The sequence below is a fragment of the Sorex araneus genome, chromosome 4 (genome assembly GCF_027595985.1).
Source record: "Sorex araneus isolate mSorAra2 chromosome 4, mSorAra2.pri, whole genome shotgun sequence".
Lineage (NCBI taxonomy): Eukaryota > Metazoa > Chordata > Mammalia > Eulipotyphla > Soricidae > Sorex > Sorex araneus.
The window spans coordinates 33414544-33438989 of record NC_073305.1 but is presented as its reverse complement, the minus strand read 5'-3'; positions in this window follow the sequence as shown (position 1 = coordinate 33438989).

The following is a 24446-nucleotide window of genomic DNA, read 5'->3' as shown; positions in this document are numbered from 1 at the left end:
TTAGGGGGAAATATATGTATACAGATATAGATATAAGCACACAAGGCTCAACCTTTAACAACATGTTACTAATCTCTTATAGAAGGGCTTAATGACTCCTGGATGAAATTAAACAACCTTCACACACTTTCTTCTAAGAAGGCTTTTTTGTCTCATTTTTAGTGAATTATTCATAACAAGCAATACAAAATAATTTTTTTTGGTTCTGCTTTGGGGGCAGAGTTTGGGGTTTGGGATGGAAATGTGGTAGAAAGCATAAAGATGGTGGGATTGATGTTCAAATATTAAAAATATTCAATATTGTGAACTTTATACAACTTTTAAAATTTTTTTAAAAGTTCTAATTATAAATTATAAAAATTTTAATTCTAATTGTGCCTCCTAGATCAAATTTACAGAACTAGAGGTGATCATGGGGGATATAGAGAAAATTTGGGCAAGCTATGTATTAGCCATGCTTACACAAACCAATTGTGCTTTGGAAATCATATCTTGATTGAGCAGGAGGAAACTGAAGAACCAGGGGCTGGAGTGATAGCATAGCGGGTAAGACATTTGCCTTGCACGCAGCTCACCCGGGTTCAATTCCCAGCATCCGATATGGTCCCCTGAGCAATGCCAGGAGTCATTACTGAGTGCAAAGCCATGAGTAACCCCTGAGAATCGCCGGATATGACCCAACAAGCAAAAAAAAAAAAAGGGAAAAAAAAAGAAACTGAAAGAACCATAAATCTTTACCAATGACTGTTCTAGTGGTCCCAACATATCAAGATATAGACCGGTTTTACTCTGTTAAGCTGTCTTCAGGAAAAAAAGGAAGTTTAACTAAATGTAAGCAGATTTATGAAGCAGTTAAGAGAGCAATAAGACACTGTGAAGAAATGCAAGAGACTTCGTATACTGGAATCTTAGTATAGTTTTGAAGATGAATTTGGAACAGTGATGGTAAAGACCATCGTGATGATAAGTAACAATGTGATGATAAGTAACTCATAGCAGAGAAAGCTAAAAAGAAGAGAAAGGTGCAGATGGTGCCGGCAGAAGAGTATTATGATTATCTCTTCCAGAAGATTCCTTCAACCAAGCTGGTTGGAAGAAACAGCAGAAAAGACTGCTTGGCAAGATCCAGATAACGACTTACATCTCATGTCCTTTTCTTGATCTTTTTACATATTGAACCCTAATCATTTTTTCAAATTATTATTTGTATAAGTAGTAGTTTTTAACTCTTTTCAGCTAACTAATGTTTTGAATTTATCAGAAAAAGAAAACACATGATCTTTGATGGCTGATTTTAAAATTTTCATATGCTTATGGGTGAATTTGGAAAGTTGCAGGTAAAGTAATTATTTAAACTGATTACATATAAAAATGATTACAAATGTAATGATTACAAATGTACACAGTGGATAGGGTGCTTGTCTTGCATGCGGCTGACCCATGTTCTATTCCTCCATCCGTCTTGGAGAGCCCAAGAAGCTACTGAGAGTATCCTGCCTGCAGAGCAGAGTCTTACAAGCATATTCAATATGCCAAAACACTAACAACAAATCTCACAATGAAGATATGCCTGCTCGAGCAACAATGGGAGGACAGTGCTACAGTGCTACAAGTGTAACTGAATTAGAGGTGACCTCTGTGTCTATAGAAAGGTAAGGCTGTTTTCAAATTACTTTTTATAATTTGCCTTTTTTAAAAAAATTTATTGATTCACCATGAGATATAGTTACAAGCTTTCACTTTTGAGTTATAATCACACAATGATCAAACACCCATCCCTCCACCAGTGCACATTTCCCATCATCAATATCCCCAGTATACCCCCACCTTTCCACCCTCCCACTGCCTCCATGGAAGACAATATTCCTCATACTCTCTCTCTACTTTTGGGCATTATGTTTTGCAATGCAGATACTGAGAGGTTATCATGTTTGGTCCTTTATCTACTTTCAGCACACAACTCCCATCCTGATCGATTCCTCCAACCATCATTTTCTTAGTGATCCTTCTCTATTCCAGCTGCCTTCCCCACGCTCGCTCATGAGGCAGGCTTTCAACTATAGAGCAATCTTCCTGACCCTTATATCTATTGTCCTTGTGTGTCGGTCTCATGTTATGTCATTTTATATGAAATTTGCATGTAAGTGGATGGTCATGGAGAGTATCATGTTAAGTGAAATGAGTCAGAAAAAGAGGGACAGACAGAGGAGGACTGCACTTATTTGTGGAATATAAAATAATTTGCTTTTTTGATATTTCGCCAAATATTTTGATATTTGATCTGCTTTTTAATATTTTTGCCAAATATCTTTGCCAAATATTTTTTGATACATTTTATCTGAAAAATAAGTGGAGCTGTATCAATTTGTAGTGGGATGAATGTGAGTGAACATTTCTAAAATCACACTCAGAAAAAGTAGAGGGCCAGAGAGCTATCTCGGAAGTAACTGTCTTGCACTTCACGCCCAGATTTCACATAGGACTAGTCACCCAGCTGTCATAGGAATGCTGCAGGTAGTCCCCAAGTATAACTTAGCAAGTTACAAAAAATAATGCATATAAAATAAGTAGGAATCAGGCCATAACACAACTGACTTATTTTTTTTGTTTCACCCTTCCTTCCCTCATTTTATCCTAAAAATATTTGGTTGGCTATTTTTCTTTTCTTTGCTACCAAAGTAGGACAACAATGACAATGAGTTTGTGTTTTCTGAGGATTCACTTTATTTCAATCACTGCGAGGCATGCTGTATCAGCAACTCTCACACAAAGCAGATCTACTATTATCTCAAACAATGTGATTTAAACCTGGAAAACTGCAACTTTAATGTGGTTGAACGCAGCAGAATGAAACCTGGGGTGCAGCAGCAGCACAGCCAACCTTTAATTATATGTGTGAATAAGTGGCAAGAGTTACCGAGATGATCAAAAGTTTTAACACGAGTTTTTATCCTCTCCATCATATGAAAACTGAAATGTCATGGAGATGTGTCATTTTGAAGAGACCTGGTGTCGGGGACAAAGTGAATTTTAAAAACTTCACATAAAAACACTGCAGCCTGCTCTGACATGAAATGCACTGGAGTGAAAATCAATGGAGGGCACCTTCAATGGAAGACTTGTGACCTAAAGCTGACACGCAGGCCTTCAGCAGCATTCAGCAGTCACCTTCCCGAGTCTACAGTGTCTCTCATTTTCATTCTCTGCTTCTGGGCAAGGGACTCTTGCTGGTCTCAGACATAACAATTGTTGCATTCTTTAAGTACTTTGGTTTTCAAAAAAAAAATTAAACATAAATTCCCCAAAGAAAAATGCTGGAGCTCACGCTTCAACTAAATTGAACAAGAGGTAGTTACTATCGTCTTGGAAAAATATTCTCTGAATAACACAGATGTATGTAGCTTGATCATGGTAGGGTCATCCTGATTCAGTATCTATTTAGTTTGGGGGAGGAATTATCTTAATGAATTTATTTCTCCCTTTATATAGATTCCAAATTACTGCAGTCTTTCTTTTGTAAGAGTTTCCTTGTTATGACACACTTTATACTTTACATTCCTACTTCTAGTAAATTAGAGTATCTAGAATTGCAAACCTTGATGAATATCACTTCCTATAGGGAATGAAAATTTTAACAATTGAATTGCTTATTGCTCATTAAGCCATAGTACAACAACTAAAAGACAAAAGAAAAAGAGCATGACTGAGATGTGAATTATGTGTCCTGTCTCAGTCTCAAGGTTCTGTTGGGTGAGAAGCACACCTGTAGATCAGACAGACATGTGTATAGCATAACTGCCAGGGCTTCTGTGCAGGCATCCAAGGACCCAGGATAAACAAAAAGCAGGGAGGACACAGATACAAAAATAAGGCATTGCCCAACACTTCTACCTCAAAATAGCAACGAAATCTTCCCTACTCCTGGAATGAGAGCCTTTTCTTTTTCTTTTTAAATTTTTATTTTTATAAAGTTTTTCATGATAATTTAGTACATCCAATATTCCAACACTATTCCCACTACCATTACATCTTCCCACCACCATTATTTCCAGTTTTCCCAGCCATAACCCAAGCCTGTCCCAATAGCAGGCCCTAAATAATTTATTTTATATTACTTGTTATGAATAATTTACTAAAAATAATTTTTAAAAAGGCTTCCTTATAAGGAAGCATGTGAAGACTGTTGTATCTCACTATAGGGTCCTTAAGACCTTATAAAAGAAATTACAAATATGTTGTTATAGGTTAAGCCTGTGTGTTACTATTTTCTTAATCAAGATTGGTTATCTTCTACTTTATATCCCATTCAATGCTGTGGTGTAGAACTTGCTCCAGGAATTCCAAGATTTTGAATAGGGTGATATATCTGGAGTTATTTTTACAACTGGATGGTGATTTTGGGCTCGGAAGTATCTCTGGAGCTTGTTAATCTCTTTTGAGATTAATTTATGAGTCTCTGAATCATGGCCAGTTAATGAGCTTATATAGTGGCAGAGGCCATTCATGGGAGTCACCACCAGGCTCCCAGAAGCATAGAGAGATGGGGCAGCTAGCCCATTCATGACTTCAATAGAGTGTGGAGATTTCAATCAGAAAACCACATACCTGAGTTTTTCAACAGATAATGAGAGATTTTTTCACAGCAGAAAAGGAATTTCAAGGTCGACTTGCCTGTATTTAAAGATTATGCAAAATTCCCTTTACAACTGAAAAGGTTCTTTTGTCTATTTTCCCTCACACATGTACTAGACAGCCTTTCTAAAATCCATTATCTCCATGTAATGACCAAATAACAGGTCCTATTCTCTGGGACGCCTTGTTCAGGGAATAAATTTTTTCTATATTTTTAATTTTGCTTTTTGTTTTTTTCCCTTCTTGTTAATCTCCTGTATCCATTAGCAAAAAGGCCTATGGAGGCTGATGGGGCGACGCACTCCATATTCTCCCTTTGTGATTATGCCTTATCCACAAAGGAAAAAAGAAACAAGAGCCACAGAAGATTCTTGTAAACCTCCCCAGGACAAAAAGTCAGGGAGATGAGCCTGAGAGAGCCCCCAGTGCACAGAGACAAGTATCCAGCCATCCTGATAACATAGAAGCAGTCAGGGCAGAGTTATTTTGTTTGGGGGTCATACTCTGAAGTGCTAGGGGTTACTTCTCGTAATATTTGGGGGACCATGCAATGTTGGGGATGCAGTGTTGGAGATATAACCAGGCCTCATGCATGCAAAGTATGCACTTAGCTTGTTCAGCTAACTCTCCAACTTTTATTCATTTATTTTATAATAGGCCTTTTGCAAGAGGGTAGACTTATTACTCAGTCCTAAGCATGTAAAATATATTTGTCCTATTTTTATTTTTAACTGCTCCCATCACTTTGCGGATTTTTCTTCTTATAACCTGAAGTGACATAAGGACAGTGGTGGAGGATCTTTGGAATTTTGGTGAGGGTGAAGGTAGAAGGAAGTTGTATACTAAAGAAAGCAATGCTATAACATTGTTATAACCACGTTATCTCAACTTTTTAAAGGAAAGTTCGCACCCCGTGATATTCAGGGGTTGGTTTGGTGCTGGGGGTAGAAGGCTCACTCCCATAGTATTTGGCAGATCATGTGGTGCCAGGGCTTAAACCTGGGCCTCTCATATCCAAAGCACTTAATTTTTTAATTTTTTTTCTTTTTAATCTGGGAATTGAATCCAGGTTCTTGTGTTTGAGATGAATACTCTACCACTGAGCCACATTTGTGTCCCTAAAAATTAAATTCCTTTTTTAAAAGAAAATCTCTTCAGATTTGTTTCAGGTTTCTACCTAGTTCTGCTGCATAACCCAAGCTGCAAATTCTGTGCTGTTTCCAAATGTAAGCATTTTCACTCGCCGGTTAAGATGCTCTTCTCTTATTCAAGGTTCACAGAGTGATGGAGTTTCTTGGAATTAAGGCTACAGTTAGAAAAATCCTATGCCCATGCATTCCCATTTTTCACGTCTGTAAGAAAGCTCAAGTTTCAAAAAAGTGACAAGTTTAGCCTATAGCAAAAATAATTAGATAAATGAATAAACGCTCATGCCAATTACTCAAAAACTGGAAAAACAAAAAAATCCCAGTAGTTTGGGTACAGCAACAGGGATTTGGCAGGTAAACAATACCTCAGGAGGCATTTGCTGTGAGACTGACTCAATCACTTGGAAGCATTTGCACTCACTAAAATTGCCTCCCCATAAGCTACCCTTTCATTTTCCAGGCCACTCAAGCCCTCAAAGACTGCTTTTTTGGTTTTGAGAAAGAAAATGCTTCCCAGTTACTTTCTTGAAACATCATAACCAAGCCTTGGCTCAGGCAGTCAGCCGTATTTGACCCAAGAAGCTTCACACGCAGAAGGGGCAAATCACTTGACTTTGCATCGCACCATCTTGCTGCTGCCTTCTTGTTTAAAATTTTCAACTCCCAAATTTCAATACTTAACATTTTACACAAAAACACAGAATCAGTTTTGAAGTGGCCCTCACGAGGTCTGAGAGCGCCTCCTGAGGGTCTGTCACGCAAAGCATGTGCCTTAACTCCTGGACTCTGTGGCCCTAGGATTCACACGAACTCCCAGAGTCTTTCTGATCCCAGGCTTTAATTGGAAAAGAAGAGCTTCACCGCCTGTATTATGCAGCAGAATCACCAGAGGCCTCAGAACTGCTACTAGGTACCAAACTTTCCTTGGTGGTTCTCTAGAGAGGATCCCTCAAGCAGAGAGCTAACACTCCTCCTGATGGTTCTGATGTGCAACCTGAATACTTCCCAGGAGAACAGCAGCAAGGAGAAGAAGTTGAAAATGTCCCTGACGACTTCAAGTTCCCCTTCCAGGAATCAAGCTTTGAATTCTAAAGTCAAAGCCGGGCACCTCTCAGAGAGCATAAAAGTCTACAGAGTCCATCTCTAAAATTTAGGAGAGAACCAGTGAGAAGTCAAGGGAACTCTGAGCCCATATACCTCCACTGGGTCTCAGGGAACCAATTCCTTCTGCATGCTGTGAAAGGTGACATAGGTGGAGATACTTATCAATGACTACATTGCAGAGGGATAAGTGGCTTTGTTGTGTTGTTGACAACGAATTAGACTTTTTGGATCGAGTTAGTAAGGATTGCTAATACACCAATGGAAATCTGAGGAATCAGTGGGAGAATAACATCCTGATAGAAGAAGGAGAAGGGACGATTGTGAACTTTCTTTCAGAGAGTAGTCTCAGTAATCAAGCTTAAGCTTGTTCATAATAATTAACCTGAGGTTTTTAATTTTTTTGATTATTTGTCTCACTGACTGTTCCTATAAAAATTCTTATCCCTTTTTGGTCTCTCCTTAAAGACATGTTCATTTCTCTCTAGATCTATGGACTCCAAATTGCAATTCTCTGCTATTCCTATACAAAAGCATTTCAGTTTACTTGCCAAACTTACTGTTGTATTATTTAAGGTTAAGAGAGTGAAAGATGTTCATTATTGAGTAGGGACTAGAACGTCACTTTACAACTGCATGAGGCCTGGAAGTGAGGGAAAGTTAACAGAATCTTTTCATGCCACATTTTTCCTTGAATTTTTTTCATGGAGATTGAAATGAAGGCCAGGTACTGAAGGCCAGGAGAGTAAGCAAAGAGTCCCATTCCATACTCAAAGACAGTAGTCCAGGGGGAGTTCTACTTTTGGTTATGTACTTTTGGTTAAAACTCTCAAAAATAACAATAGGATTAAGTAGAAGTTCAACAAGACTTTAAGAATTTTTTCATTTACAAAATTTTTTTACCATTTGTATTGCCAAAATGGGGAGAAATCCCTAGCTAACTGAAACATAAAACAAGTATCACGCACTAAAGACTAATTCTTTCTAATTCCTCTTTCCAGATGTGAGCATGGGAAACTGAATAAGGAAGAGCATAGAATTTAGAGCAAGAACAAAAGACCAAGAATTTCATACTCAAGAAAATGAGTTCTTGCTCTTCCAGAAAGAAGGTGAGACTAGATATATTTACTTTATATCACTTTCCACTGACCTTATTCCTTATACTCAACTTTTCAAAATGATTTCATTGAAATAATATTTTTTCTCTCCAAGGATATGTTTTAGTTTAACAAAGCAACATAAAACTTAATTGTAAGTTGCTAGATCACACAGTATTCTAGACAGAATTTTTTATAGTATAAGCAAATTCAGACATCCATAATTCAAATCTACCTTTGGTCGTCAATGAAGACTCTTATGTCATCAAGCTGTCAACCAATTATCTTCTGTTATAGTCATCTACAGACTTTGATGACAAATACTACATTCCTTTGTATTATTTTTGCTTAGCTCCATCACACTCGTCATAATTTTTCTTGAGCATTTATTTTTTCGGATGTTTTTTGATATCTAGGCAGAAATGCTAAGAAAATACTTAGATAGTTAAATCGAGAGTTCAAGTTGTAGGAGAAATGAGGGCTAGATACTCACTTGGTAAATCTTAGCAATGATAACGAAAGGATGACTATTCTCTGTGTAGGGAAATGAAAAATAGGGTTTGAAGACTCAAGACAGATTTAGAGAGGAAAACAATCTAGATCACATTGTAGGAAAAAAATTAATGAAGCAGTCACGTCTGTTCCCTCTCATGCCCTTTCCCTCTCCTTCTCACGAGGTAAAAAACACACTTTTAAAACTAAATGTTGTTTCCCTGAATATTTTAAACAGGGAGTTTAAATTTTGGAAGTATTAATAACATTCTTATTGAGAAAAGAATAAAAAAATGTAAACTCAAGGTTGAAAACAAATCTGTGTGTTTAACCAAGCAGAGGTGTCAGGAAGGACACAATATGAATAAAAGCAGCAAGCAAAGAGATGTATTTCTAAAGTGCCATGAAAGCAGAAGTTAAAGATTCACCCTGATACATATAAAGTGTTTTGTACCAAGCAGAAAATCAAGGGAGATGACAACGTAGATTCTAAGAGCTAACTGAGAAATGGAAAGCTCTCTAGTTCAAACTGTAGCCCAGAGCATTCCATAGTTGTCTTTTCTTATTTCAAGCATCTGTAATCTTAGAATTTTCTGACAACCTGAGTGATAGTTGGAAACGATGGGCTACTGAGAGTACAAGGAATTTAAAGAAAGAAAATCAGTTATTTTTTACCAGCCACCATTTTCTATTTCTCAGTACTTCCAGGGCTGTGTTGTAAAGGGCAAAAGTTTGAAGGATGTATGTAGTATAGAGTACTAAAGAGCTTGGAATGTATCATTTGTCACTTGTATCACTTGTCATTCCATTTCTTATCAATTTTATCAAGTGGGCGCCAGTAACATCTCCATTCATCCCTGTCATGTGCTAGTGTAGCCCAATGGCATCTGCTCGCTCCAGGAACAGGAAGAGCCTCAAACTGTTCGTTCAGGGTTTTGATGAAGAAGTCTGACCATCTCATAGGTGGGCAGCCACGTGGTCTTTTGACGTCCTGTGGAATCCAGTCGGTAATAGCTCTAGTCCCGCAGTCATCTCTAAATCACATTACATGTCCAGACCAATTGATTTTCAACACCTTGGCAAATGAGACAGCATCCCTGATTCTTGATTGTTGACAGAGGTCAGAACCCCAGATTCCTTCTCTCACTTGAGTGAAACGTGATATTCCAAGCATAGCTCTTTCAATTCCTTTTTGGGAGACCCGTATAGTGTTTTTATCCTGTTTTCGCAGGGCCCAGGTCTCTGAGACATATGTTATTGCAGGAAGAATAGTGGAGTCAAAAAGATGTGCCGGGAGCCGGAGGTTCTTCGTCTTCTTAACTTCGATGCTTTGAAGGTGTTCCACACTGCTCTCTTCCTCTTGCGCAGCTCAAGTGACAAGTCGTTCGTCATGTTGAGTTCTTGACCTAGGTACACATAACTGCTGCATTCAGAGATGTGCGTTCTTTTGAGAGCAAATGGAATGTCAGGGACTAGTTTATTTTTCATGAACACTGTTTTTGTGAGATTCAGCTGTAGTCCGACCTTTCCACACTCACAGTTGAAGTTGGCCAGCGTTCGTGCTGCTTGGCTAATGTTTGCTGTTATTAGAACGATGCCATCAGAGAAGCAGCGGTGGTATCATTACTGACCATCTATTTCACTCCCATTCCTTCCCATTCTATTCGTCGCATGACAGTCTCAAGGGTGGCAGGCACTGAAGAGTTTTGGTGAAATGGTATCTCCCTGCTGAACCCCTCTCTTTACATCGATGATCACTTCCTTGTAGAATGCTGAGATCCTGGTGGTGAATCCGTAATACAGCTCATGGAGAATCCTGATGTACTGAATTTGAACGCCATGTTTGGCTAGGGCTTCAATAACCGCTTCAATCTCAACAGAATCAAAGGCCTTCTTTAAATCAATGAATGTTAGACAGAGCAGCTTGTATGTTAGACAGAAGGATGCATGTAGTATAGAGTGCTAAAGAGCATGGAATGTAAAAGAACTAAAATCATTAAACCCTTTGCTAATGTTCCACACTGAAAAAGTCTATCAGTGTAGACTGTCTAGAAATACAGTGTACAAATACTGTGTATTTCTTCCTTTCAGTCACTGGAGAATGATTGCTATGGTGAATGCCATAAGTATATATGGTTTAGCCCTTACATTCCCAAATTTAAAGTTCACGGTCAGACAATTTCCTTAAACTCCTGAAACTTAATTTACTGAAAAGTAAAATTAGGACTATTTTATCTCCCTTCAGAGTTGTTCATGAAAATTATAGAAAAATGTCTCATTTGAATCAAAGGAAATAATAAATACTCCAAAGATATCTTTATTTCTTCATGCCCTTCTCTGCTTCTAATATATTGTTTTACTGCTTTTACTTATATTATTCTAACTTGCATCATAATTAGTCACTTATTGCCATTTTCCTTCACTTTATTGCAACCTCCTCTGAAAGAAAGAGACATTACACATCTCTAAATCTCTACTGTGTTTTTAGAATAGGGAACTTTAAAGCACTAGTGCCAAGTAACTTTTGGTAAACTGAATCAATGAACGAAAGCATGTCATAAACAAGAGTCTGTGCGTGTCTTGGGCTTTTACCATACTCAGGCATTCACCCTGTTTTACAGTGAAGACTCACATCACACTTGCTTTTAGTCATTTCAAATAGGAGTAAATTCAGAGCCTACTACCACCACATCAGTGTTGCCTGCAATAGAGCAACATTGTGATTTTATGTATCAAGCCAATGTTCAATAATGAGATCTCCTTCAGACAAAAGGAAGAGAATCTTTAGATGGGGCTCTGTGAGTAGACATGTGAGGTTTTTTTTTCTTGGTTGTGTGTTTGTTGAAATAACTTGAATTCAATAGAAATAGCTCTTTCTGTCTTGAGATTCTGACAATATTTCTCCTGTTCCCTAAGGCCATCTTCCCTTTCATATGTTGTAGTTAAGCTTCAATTTCTCCTTTTATTTTTAATTAAAACTCCCATTACTTATTGACTCTGCAAACTCTTTTGAAAGTGCCTGATGAGATGAAAAATTCATTACTTTCAGATCAATTCCCAATATGGTGTTGCCTCCTCTCAGTCAGTGGTGCCTGAGACTCAAGTCTTCATCTATCACTTATCACTGCAGAGAATGCACTCACAAAGTCGAACAACTGAGAAGGCCCCAAGGAAGGTGACCCTAGCTGTTTCGCTAAGTGGCTATATTCCTTCGATTCTGTTAAACTCTACTTTTCACTGAGTATACTAATTTTCCTACTGGAAAAAAAAAATCAAAATGACTTAATAAAGACACAGTAAGTAGCCAGAGGTTGCATTTGCTGAAATCACAACTTTCTCTTTATCTGTCAACTGAGGAGGTTGAACTTGTTAATATACAATAACTGGCACATCTCTATACTGCTTATAAGCTCATATAAAGCTAAAACTTTAAGAAACCTTAGGAATGACCATACTTCACACCTTACATTTAGAGATGTAAAACAAAGGGGAAAGATATTTCTAATTAGAAATTTTAGTCAGGGAGCCTACCATCAAAGCATCAAAGAATTGTGAGTTTCTACTATGAGGCAGGAATTTATATATCTATATAAATATAAATATATATGTACACATATATATTTTTTAAGTGAGGATACTGAGGTTCAGGAGTGCATGGATGACTTTTTATAGTTTCCAAATGGTCAGTGTTAGGAATAAGTTGTTCTATATGAATCATATTTTCTTCTATTTAAATGAACTGATTATTATATTTTCATTAGTAGGAAGAAGTACCATTTTCTCATTTTAATTTGGAAGTTGGCAAATAATGTCATACCTCAATACTTTCTTCCAGTGTGTGATTCATTTATTTCCCCCAGGGTTATGTTTATTTAAAGCTTCATTAAATGGGAATTCTCAAGAGTCAAAACCAAATGGACCTAACCAGAGTGAGTTCAGAGAGAGGAAGATATGGTACATTGTGTGACCACTCCCCTGCTTCTCTTCAGTGTGATTTGGAGGTCTTATATCTTAGTGCACCAAGGGAATTTATTCATCCCTGAATGCACCAAATACAAAAAGGGATTATTGCGTGCAGATTGTGAAGATGTGTGAAACTGAAGTGGCCTGAACATTCAGTATTTTCTCTGAATGACATTAGCCTAATTTCTTCCTAAATTTATGCTCAACTTCTATGATTAGGGATATAAGTCCTTGATCTGATTATCAAAGTTAGACTAGGGGATTGGAAACTATCAGTGGAACATGGCAAGTATCATGTTCAAAGATTAATGCAGTTTTACATGTTTGATGTGCATAAATGTATCTCTTACCTAAAATACCTTAATTTTGTATGGTGCTCTATAGTCTATGGATTTTTAAAATGTATCCATTTATTCATCTGTTTTGGGGGCCACAGTCAGCTGTGCTTAGAGACCACACTGAGGTGAGTCTCTACATGCTATACAATCTCTCCTCTGGTCCCACATTTTTAGCTTAACATTAATCCTGGGAAGCAAATGAAATTTTTATTATCAATATTTATTTGCAAGGAACCAGAGAGCTAAGCTTGTCTAAAGTCACACTAATATTTTGTGTTTATTCAGCAATGTCATATTTATATACATGCATGCTGCCATACCAGAGAAATATTTATCATTAGTCCATAACAAGATAAGCTTCAAATAAATGTGAATCTTATGCACTTTAACTTTGATTGTTGCCAGACACGACTAGTTTTGTGAAAGTTGAAGTGGAAATTAGAAGCTGAATGTCATCTCACACTGCAGTTTTATTTTGGCCATAAACGAGGCCTTATTTTGTGAAAGATTTCTTTCCCTGTAACTTCAGAGGGCTCAGTAATAGAGTTGAGCCCTGCAAGATGCAGGACAGGGGATTTAAATTGGTATGTGATCACAAGTATTTTTAAAGTTTGCCATACTTAACTAATTGTACACCAAAGGAGACACTTCTCTCATTCCAAATGTGAAACTCACACTAGACATTATGTACTTCTAATTAATACTCTTTATCTTTACTATTCAAATGGAACACTAACCATCCTGCAGACAAAGAACAGAGGTCAAAGTATTTCAGCATCACCTTACCTGACAACCCACACAACTTAGGTGAATAGATTTAAAATTTGAGTCAATACACAACGGTGTGCATTATTCATTGCAGCAGTTAGCACGATAGCTAGTGTATGGAATAAACCTACATGACCAATGACAAGTAAGCGGATGATGAAGGTGTAGAATTGATCGCTGTATCACTGTCACTGTATCACTGTCATCCCACTGTTCTTCGATTTACTTGAGCAGGCACCCATAATGTCTCTATTCCTCCCAGTCCTGAGATTTTAGCAGCCTCTCCTTACTCGTCTTGCCCAATGATTGGAGGCTCTTTCAGGATCAGGGGAATGAGACCTATCATTACTGTTTTTAGCATATCAAATATGCCATGGGTAGCTTTCCAGGCTCTGCCTGTGTGGGCGTGATACTCTCAGTAGCTTGCCAGGCTCTCTGAGAGGTATATGTGAGTGTATGTGTGTGCGTGTGTGTGTGTGTGTGTGTGTGTGTATAATTATATAATTTGTTGCCTACTGTCTGAACTCCATAAAATATGGCATGGTAATTATGGAAAATGGTAGGAAGTGTCTTATAATGTGTTGTGGTCCGGAAAGGGGCCCGGAGTGTGGCAGCGGTTGAGAAGTGGAGGTCGCTGTGGGGGCTGGGTCCCTTAAGGCAGGGAGAGTTCTCACTCACCCCTTCTGGGCATCCCTAGTCCCTAGTGAAACAACCAAACTTAACAACCTGTCTGTCAAGCGGGTAGAAGGGCTGGTGGAGGGACCTGGAGACATTGGTAGAGGGAAGTTGACACTAGTGGTGTAACATTGTATGCCTGAAACTGAGTTCTGAAAAACTTTGTATCTCAGTGTGCCTTAATCAAAAGTTAAGTTAAAATGAAATAAAATGTGACTCAAGTAAACTTTTTAATATGTTTATTATTATATTTTATTTTATATTAAATTTTATTATAAAATCTCTAATAATCTGACTAGAAAAATTAAATAGCTAAGAAAACCTGAAAGAATAAGACTTAAAGAATCATGAAGCCTCAACTTTGTATCACAGTAAGTTCACCTCTCTTGCTTTTCTGTCCTTGATATCTCTACCTTCCCATCGTTAGATTCTTGACTACTAATCCCTTATATCTACAACAATAAGACTGCTATTCTCTTCCCACTGCATGGATTACATTGAAAGGCCATCTATTAATAGCATCTCTCCCTAAAGGATGCTGTCTAGTACAGGTGTATGGGAAAGGCAGAAATAATATTATTCTGTTGTCAAAAGAGTGTTCCTATCAGACAGATATCTCATCGGCAACAATAAGAGCAAGAACTTCTGGAATATTAGGTTGAAATGGCAAACTACACTCATAATGACAACTGCTGACTGCAACTTTTGCCAGCAACTCTCAGGACTTCCCTGTGGTTGTCCTCACATCTCTGCTCATTAGCTTGGAACCTTCAGGAGCTTGTGCATTTGAGACTTTTTACCATAGCTACTCTAGGACATGACTGGGGACCTGTTCTACTACTGAGATGGAGGATAAGGAAATCATTCAAGGGATTTATTTTAAAACTATTAGAAATTGTTAAATTAATGAAAGTAAATTCTTTATATAAATGTTCCCAAATATTCTGTACTTTTGTCTCTCTGTACCTGAGACAGGACCTAAAATTCAAATTTGTGGTTTCTTTCACAAGTTTAAATAAGCACCCAGACCTTTAATTAGTTCCCACTAATACACTGAATATTGATCCCTCTAGAGAGAAATTTAGGTGTCTAAAACCCTTCCTAAAGAACTAATTTCACATACCTACCAGTATATCTATTCTGTGTCTGAGAAATCTACTATAGGATACCCCGCATTCCAACAAATTTCAGAAATGACAGAATGAGATAACGAAAAAGTCTCCATAAGAAATAGAACTTCCTTTTCTTCCAGATACTGGAAGAATTTAGTTTCTCATATCAATTTTATCCTACAGCCTTAATTAAGGCCCCTGTAGCCTATTGATCCATGCAGTGTGAAGCTTTACCTTGGGGGCAGAAGAATCATAAGCTAAATAAACAATAGTAAGCAGGGTGTCAGGAGGATCAAAGAAAGACTCAAGCTTGATCCAATCGATGTGTTAAAGACAGAAGCAGGAGCTGCAGGAGGGGAAGGATGAGCTTGCCAACTTCCCCAGTGCCCTTATTTGTGTGTGAACATTCCGTCTGCTTGCCCTTCTGTCTTCATGTGTCTCTGATGGAGAGAAAACGTGGCTGGTCCTGAGAGAATCATGATTGGCCAGTAGCTTGAGGTCTTTCTCTGGGAAGCATATGGTGAAGCTCTCACCAACAATCTCTACAATCAGAAGTAAGAGTCTCTCCCACAAGGTTTTCATGCATGTATACCATGAACACCACCACAATCAATGTGGTAAGAGAGAAAGCCAAAAATGTTTCAATATTTTATTCGAAATCATGTAAAGATAGAATAATCAGATGTATGTTTGTTTGTTTGTGGACCCATATTAAATATAGTAGGTGTGCTGTACATTTGCTTTTAAATTAATGAACTGATTCAGATTCAAGAGAGAATTAGTAGAATGCTTGGTTTACTAATAAATGTTTAAGTGATGACAATATTCAGAGACTATAGAGAACAGTGTATCAAGATAACTTTAAGGGGCTTCTATTCTGGAGCAAGCATATAATCATATAGTGTTATGCATTAATAGAGATTATAACTAAGACAATATTGAGAAATTTGACCAATTGGAAAAGAAATATGCATGAATCACCTAAGAACCCAAAGGCTTAGGGGAAGAAATGAAACTAGAAACTGTGCTACATAACTGTCTGTGTAGTGAAGAGGAAAAGGAGAAAGAGGAATCAAGGGAAAAAAGAGGAGGAAAAAAAGTAGGGAGCTGGACCTTTTTGCTGAGCAGCTGTTGGTTGCCAAGCATGAGAGTAAAATATTTTTTATACTACCTTACTTGACTCTCATATTGACACTGTAGTTATTGTTACAACTTCCAGGCATCTAATGCTAAAGAAAGAAAATGTTCCTAACTACCATGAGAAGAAATTCAAGGTGAAGAAAGAAATGAGGAGGAAGGGTTGGAGCAATAGTACAGTAGGGAGGGCATTTGCCTCGCACGTGGCTGACCTGGATTTGATTCCCAGCATTCCATATGGTCCACCTCCAGGAGTAATTCCTGAGTATAAAGCCAGGAATAACCCCTGTGCATTGCCTGGTGTTACCCAAAAAACAAAAAAAAAAAAAAGAAAGAAAGAAGGAGAAGGTAAATGGACACATTTTATGTAATATGCATCAACATAATTTTATCTATGTAAGAGAATTGTGAAAAATACAGATATAAAACACTCACTGTGTAGTTATTTATGGAATAAATATGCCAATCACTGAGTTCATGTAGATTGAAATACAGGTAATATAATCTTTACCACACAATTCTTACCTAACATTTTTCATATCCCAAACAGGCAAACTAAAGTAAAAGTTTAGATAAGTTAATGTATCTTAAATAAATGTATGGGTTATTTGTAAATTTTTAAAAAATATCCATAGTCTTTTTTATGCAGAGGCCATAAAAACTGTCTCTACTCATCAACCACACTGAGAAGGAAGCCATGGGAACTTCAAACAAATTTAAAGCATCTCACTCACAGGGTTAACTTTTAAATTCCACTATATCCTAACTGTTCAAAGCTTCACCTCTTTGAGTCTGCCTTTTTATCTACATATACATTCTGTACATTCTGAGTTCAGATTTAAATTCTCCATAGAACTTAATTTTTGGCAGCTTCTGCATACCATAATTAATGAAGAACAAGTTTGAAACAGCAAATGCTGAGCATATGGGTATTCCAAAGACATATCAACATCATTATCAGGAAAAATGAGATGTCACTCAGTGTGTGCATAGCAGTTTTCAGATCCAACCCAAATGAAAATTAATATGCCTCCTTTTGGTGCAATATGGACCAAATATTATACAATCTGTCCTAACAGCAACCTTATAGGTGACTTAGCATATAATAAAATTGAGAACTGGAAAATAATCACATGTCCTTTCTGCATTCTGATATATAAAATATCTCATGTGTCAAAATTGATGTTGGGAGCAAAGACATGGGTGACTAAAAACTCTTACCTATTTGTAAGTTGTCCTTAAGAATTAAAAAAAAATTTCCAACAATATATTCTAAAGAAAAAGATTCACTAAAATATTTGTCATGTGCTGGGCAGCTAGCCAGATGAAAGTTTCAATGTGCAATATACAAAGTACTATGAAGAAGCCTTTTTTTCTGTAACTCTTTCAGAATAACCAAATCTGAGCATCCAGATCCTGAAGGGAAGGACATCATCTTTAGTTATTGCATCCATGTTCAGCAAGCAAATCTCAAATGCTAAATGATGTCCGCTTCTCCTGCCCTGGTTTTGTGGACTCAGATCCTGAGATTCATTGATATAAGTAATTGGTAAAGGAGAATGAAAGAAACAGAAATGTTTGCATTTGTGATAATATGAATCTATGAGAATAGAATGAGTTGCTTAAGGGATATCTTAAGCACCAATGCTATGAATAATGAGATGGATATGCCACTGTGAGAACAATTCTCACTTGGAGAATCTTAAGCAAAAGCAAGGTTCTTCCTGTCTTATTCTAAAGTATCTGTGTCTGCCCCATGTATATAAAATTCTGGTTATTTTGGTAGATGGGGGACTGTGGTGGACTGGCCACATAAGAATCAATTGCAGTAGAGAGGATGAAGTACAGTTTTCAGATTAAATCACAGATTAAATTAGCAAAAATTATATAAATGAAGGAGCTCCTGTATCATGTGATCCCTTTGAAAACAGCTGTTAAACTAGAGGAGATAACAAATTATTTTATCTTTTCTTACAAAAGTCACTAAAGTAATAAGAACAGGGATAGAGAATGATATTCAAATTTGGTTTATGTTTTTGTTTATCTGCCTAACTAATTACATGGAAAACACCAGTATACATACACTATTATAGCCAATTAATGCTTCATAATAAAATGAGTGAATAAAAGAGTGAAAAAATTAACACAGATGTATGAAAACTTTACAAAGTTACTAAGATTCTGGAGGTAATCTATAGATTTTTAACTCAATCTGGGGCTAACTTATAATGACAATAAAAAATATTTCATATTGCTCACAAGCACAGGTTTAATCCAAAGTCCTGGCAGGAGTTATATATGGTAATGTGTTCACAAGATTCTAAGATTTGATAAAAAAATGTCAAAGATAACGACTTCCAACCACACTTGCTTAAGACTCCTGTGTCCTGTCAGAGAAAGAAGTCAGAAGTACATTTAGTCTGTGTTCAGTGGAAGATGTTAATGTGATTCAATTTCCTTCATGTTTAGTTATGTTATTGCTGCAGGAAGGTTGTAATAACTTTCAGGAATACACTGATTGTGCTGACTCACCCAGCATCTTGACACAGAATTTGACATAGTGATATACAAATTTATCCCAAAGCTCTTGGCACCAGAAGTATGTAGGCAATGGAGGAAAAATAGGCTTCAGATATGCAGAGTCAGAAGCTAATCTGTGGAATCATCTTTCAATCAACAGATGTATAAATCTGTAAGCAAGTAATTTCATTCTAATCAAAGTTAAAATGAAAAATCTCTCCTCTTATAATTATACTTGATAACATTGCTTAAACAATTGTAAATGCATTCTTTATTGATAGGAATCATGCAAAATAGAAAGTATCAAACAAACCCCTGGCTTTGTCAAATACAAATTTGTAGCAGTAAAACAGGCAATGTCAAATACCACATTTTATGTGTACCAAAATATCAAATTGGAGCTGAGAATATTTCATGTGTTGGATAAAAGTATGATAATCCTAGACAAGAAGGGACACAGAGAAGTCTATGAGAAGTAAATCTACCTCTTTAGGTAATTTAAACAAAAGTTTCAATTAGAAATTGCTCATGTATTTTTCACATATGTCAATATAGAATGAGTTATTGATTGTATAATTATGGATTTCAATATAATGTAGCAACACTTAATATATTAAGAATTATTGTGTATATTTTAATAGAATTTAATAGTCTCTTGCTTCTATGCCTGGCTGTCTTCACTGGGGGCCCCTTGGAGGGGGTGGGTTGAGTTTCCCTCCCCACCCTGAGCAAAACCCTGGAAGCCAAAGACCTCCAGAACCCAGCCACAGCCATGCTCAAGGCCCTGCTCCACATATTTGGACAAGCCTCACACATGAAGGAACGGGCAGAGGAACCCATATGTGTGGGACTCAGGGCTGAGATCTCCAAGCCTGCTCAGATCAAGACAGGGCCTCTTCCACCCAGATTCCCCATTTTCCAGGAGCTAGGCAGCCACACCCAGAAACTGCCCTCAGTGCCGAGTAATCCCATCAATGGCCAACATCCAGAAAATATAAAACCAAGTTCCCAACATCTTATAGCTTAGTTCTCTCTCTGGGAGAACCTGACAAGCTACTGAGAGTTTCCTGCCCATATGGGAGAGCCTCGCAAACACCCCATGATGTATTCATATGCCCAAACCAGTAACAATGATGGGTCTCATTCCCCTGACCCTGAAAGAGCCTCCAATGTGGCACTGTTGGGAAGGACGAGTAAAGAGAGGCTTCTAAACTCTCAGGGCTAGGATGAATGGAGATGTTACCGAGACTACTTGAGAAAATTGATGATAATGGGATGATGATGATGATAATGATGATGATGATTTTAATAGAATTAATTGCATGCATATTTAAATATATCCATATATGTTAATATATTATTATGGCTAATAATATTGTTAATAGAAGTTGGCATAAAATTATAAAATTTGTATTTCCTGAAATTTATGTATTTGTGATCTTTCAGAACTCCTAATGCTATAATTGTATGATTATCTTTTTATTCAAAGTAAATATTCATTTCAAGACTAATTTTGTATATTAAATATTTAAGGAGATTACATGCATATGCCCAAATGCACACAAACTAACTAATTGAGCATAAAATACTTGGAAGCCTACATATACTTTTGAGCTCAGAAGCACAAGATGTATGTAAAGTTTTTGCATTTTTAGTATTATTTTTTCCTTCAGCTTTAAGTAGTTGATGCTTCATTAATCTCTTTTTATGGCAAAAAAAAAGAGTATGCTAGGAACATTGGGATTGACCTATGATGTTTCAGGTCATGGGGATGGTGGGATGCTGCCTTTTTGATCCTTTCAAAATGTTCTCCCCATCCTCTTAGGAGTTAGTACGTGAGAACACACCAGAGCTCTGGAGCAAACATTCCAGGAAAATTATCTTCCAGATCACTCTGTTTTCCTATTCTGGTTCTGTTCCATGTTTTTCAATAATTTTTTGCCCAGGCTTTTCCACATATGCTGGCTCATGTTGAAGTGACAGGTGATTAATGATAAGGGTCACTGGCCCAGGGTTACATTTATTAGCACCAGTTTTCTGTCATAGCTGGCAGAATTACTCTCAAACGTAAAGAAAGCTAACAGCTGCCACACTGAGTCTAAGAGATTTGGAGCATTTCCTTGGAAAGCTTGTGTTCTCGTAAGTGAGCATGGCCATCATGTGACATGTAATTTTCATCTAACTAGTGTCATAAAAATTCTCATATCAGAGATGGAAAGAGTACAGTAGGTTAAAAAAAAAGAGTACAGTAGGTAAGGCCCTTGCCTTGCAGATAGCGCAGATTGGATTCTATCTCTAGCACTGCACGCAGTTCTCTGAGTAGCACTCAGGGTTTTCCCTGAGCACAGAGTTGGGAGTAAGCCTTGAGCATTCCCAGGTGTAGCCCCCAAAATAAAAGATACACAAACAAACAAAAAATTCTCATCACATCACTTAATTGTGAAAAAAAAGTCTTCTTAAATATTCCTCAGTTAGGTTTATGTCCATGTCTCATGTGTTCCTGTATGCATCTCTGTCCTGTGCATAGCTAACATTACTTAATGAGTGCCCAAGTGCAGACTCATGAATAAAGTTCATGATCGACTGGTTTGGTTTTGGTGCTCAATGTTTGAAAAATTTTAGTTGCTCAGCAAATAATTGCATCACATAGCGGTTGAACTGATAGAAGCATAAGGCAAAGCATTCTTCTCTAGAAGCAATTCCAGAATAGGTCTATAGGCTTTTATCTAGCATTTGTTCCTAGAGTATTTAAACCTACATTCCTCTGAAGAAAGATATTTCATCAAGGATGATTTTACCAAGAATACAATGTTAAACAGAAATATGAAAGAAAAAAATGGCATTAATTCTCAGGGTTCAAAACCCACTGTTATAAAGATACGTAAATGACTTGAAGACAGTTTCATGTTCTATTAACTTAAATAATACCGGAAACCAAAGAAAGTAGCAACATGGAGTCATCAATGACTCTCCTTTGGTGAGGAGGCACAGAAAAATTTCTGAATGATGAAGCAGACACACAAGGGTAAAGGGTATTCTGAAGACAATCATAGCAAGAGAAAATATATAGAGAAGTAAGGGCACCATGCATCCCAAGGTATAGATGGAACCTATACTAGGTTACTAGGGAGATGTTAGTGAGGGTTGAAAATAAGGGAATTATTAAATGCATTTTCCATATGTTCAATTCTTGAGTTCTTTCAACCAATGTTCTTTGTATTTCCAACTTTAAAGATATAAGTGCCCAAACTTGCTGTAATTTTATTCTATAAATTAGTTTGCACGGTTCAATTGATGATCCATTTCAGCTCCACCTGGCAATATTTTCTTATTGAATTTCACAGCATTGACTCTAGCTTCAATTAAATGAGGAAATTGTAAACCCAGGCAAGGAAATAATGGAGCAGTCCAGGTGAAGTATGGTGGATAGGATTACTACCCTAGACTGAGGTTTGAATTTAGTGTTTGGTTAATTAACTCCATGGAATGTTAGGTTCTCTCCACGAGTCAGAGAAATATGAGGAAGTAAGATTTTTTTTCAAAGTCATGAAAGATAAAGGGCATCCAGCACCAGGTATAAGTGAGACCACAATCACTAGGTTAGGCCTTAGTCACCTCTGTCCTATGCTGAACTTGGTAAATGTTCTAGTACCGAGGCTACTCTGTGCTTTTTATCACCTAGACTGGTATCAAATACTGAATTAATAATGGTGAATAAATATGAATAATAGTGTATATAAAGGAGAGATTTTTTAATATGTCAGAAAATTGTACCTATAGGAATGTTATTGCAGAGAGGTTAGTTAAATATGCTTCTTCGAATGATATTTGCATTTTCACACATGCTGATAATTTTGTCTATTTTGTTTTTGAGATTTTCTTGCTTTTAGAATCTGGGAATTCTATAGAACATCATCAGAAATAAAAACTATTTTATCTCATTTTCTAAGTCAGTCTTAAGTCTATGTGTTTTAAAACATCTATGTCTTTACAAGCATGCAAGAAGACAAAACCTGATTTTGTTCCCTAAAATGATGTTTTGCAAAAACTTGAGACATATATGGTTGTCAAAATTAGAAAGTATACATTTTGGTATCTAGTAAAGACAGTAACGCTGCTAAATATTCGATAATACACAGGGCAATGCCCTTTCTTGACCAATCAGGAATTGTCTGATTCTGAAACTTTGCTGTCAATATATATTTAACTTCTGGAATGGTAAGTAGCTACCAAGACCAGGTTTATCCTCTCGCTTCCTTAAATCCTTCAATTCCACTTCAGCAACTCATATCAAATTCATGTTAATATATATGTATATGCATACATATATGTATATATCCCATAATTCTAGGATCCTTTACTTATTTGGGCTTCCCACCCTAGGGCTCCTTCAATCTCAGAACTCTTTAACCTTATTTACCCCTTTATCTTCTAAATAAATAAATTCTGTATAATTAAATTAATATCCTACTTAAACTTATGGTAGATCCTTATTTATAGTTCTTTTTTAATGTTTCATATTTCTTATAGTTCTTTTTTTAATATTTCATATTTATCTCACTTCTACAAATATCTCTGGATAAACCCTATTTTATATTTTTTGCCTCTTTTTCCAGGTTCCTGAGAAATGGTGGAGAAAATATTTAAGACAACAATACTGAAACCAGCAGCAAAAGTATTCAATAACTCCTTCTTTTCTTTTCATAACTCATACTCATATGAATTCTCCCTGTCTCTCTGTTTCTATCTAGGTATCTCTAATATTCCCTAAATGACCATTCAAATGCTCATTTACTCTCCACTCCAAAGCTTCATGCACATTAGACTGGCCTCCCTTAAAAAAAAAAAAAAAACCTCCCTTTAAGACCATACCAAAGTGTACAGTCTTATAATCACACCCACATGAAAATATGCAGTCATAAATTATAGTCTATCTTGGTCACCTTATAACTGGTCACTTCTACTTCAAGATTTATTACGTAACTACATTTATCACCTCCTTTGATGTTGTACCTCATCAATTAGTCTTTGTGCCTGCACCTCCATTACTACCTTACTAGTGATATTCTTCCATCACCTGTTACAAAAACACATCATTTCCTAATGATGAGAACTGTTAAAATATGCTCAGAAATTTTTAAGTATTCCAAGTAGTCCTATTAACTGTAGCTGTCATGAATGGCCATACATAAAACTGGAAGCATCTATGATCACCTTCATCCAATTTTCCCACACCCAATTCCTACCTCTAGCAACCATAAGCTGATCTCTTCTGTGGTTTTGAATTCTTTCAGATTCTGCATTTAAGTGGAAACTAAACAGTATTTGTGTTTGGTTACCAGAACTGAATCTCAGTGGCTTCATAAATCTGAAGGCAAAACGTACAAAAGAATGGTAACTGACAAAACTAGAACCATTAGTGTTGCCAAGTAATCATACTATGTTTTCTGTACAAAGCTGTTC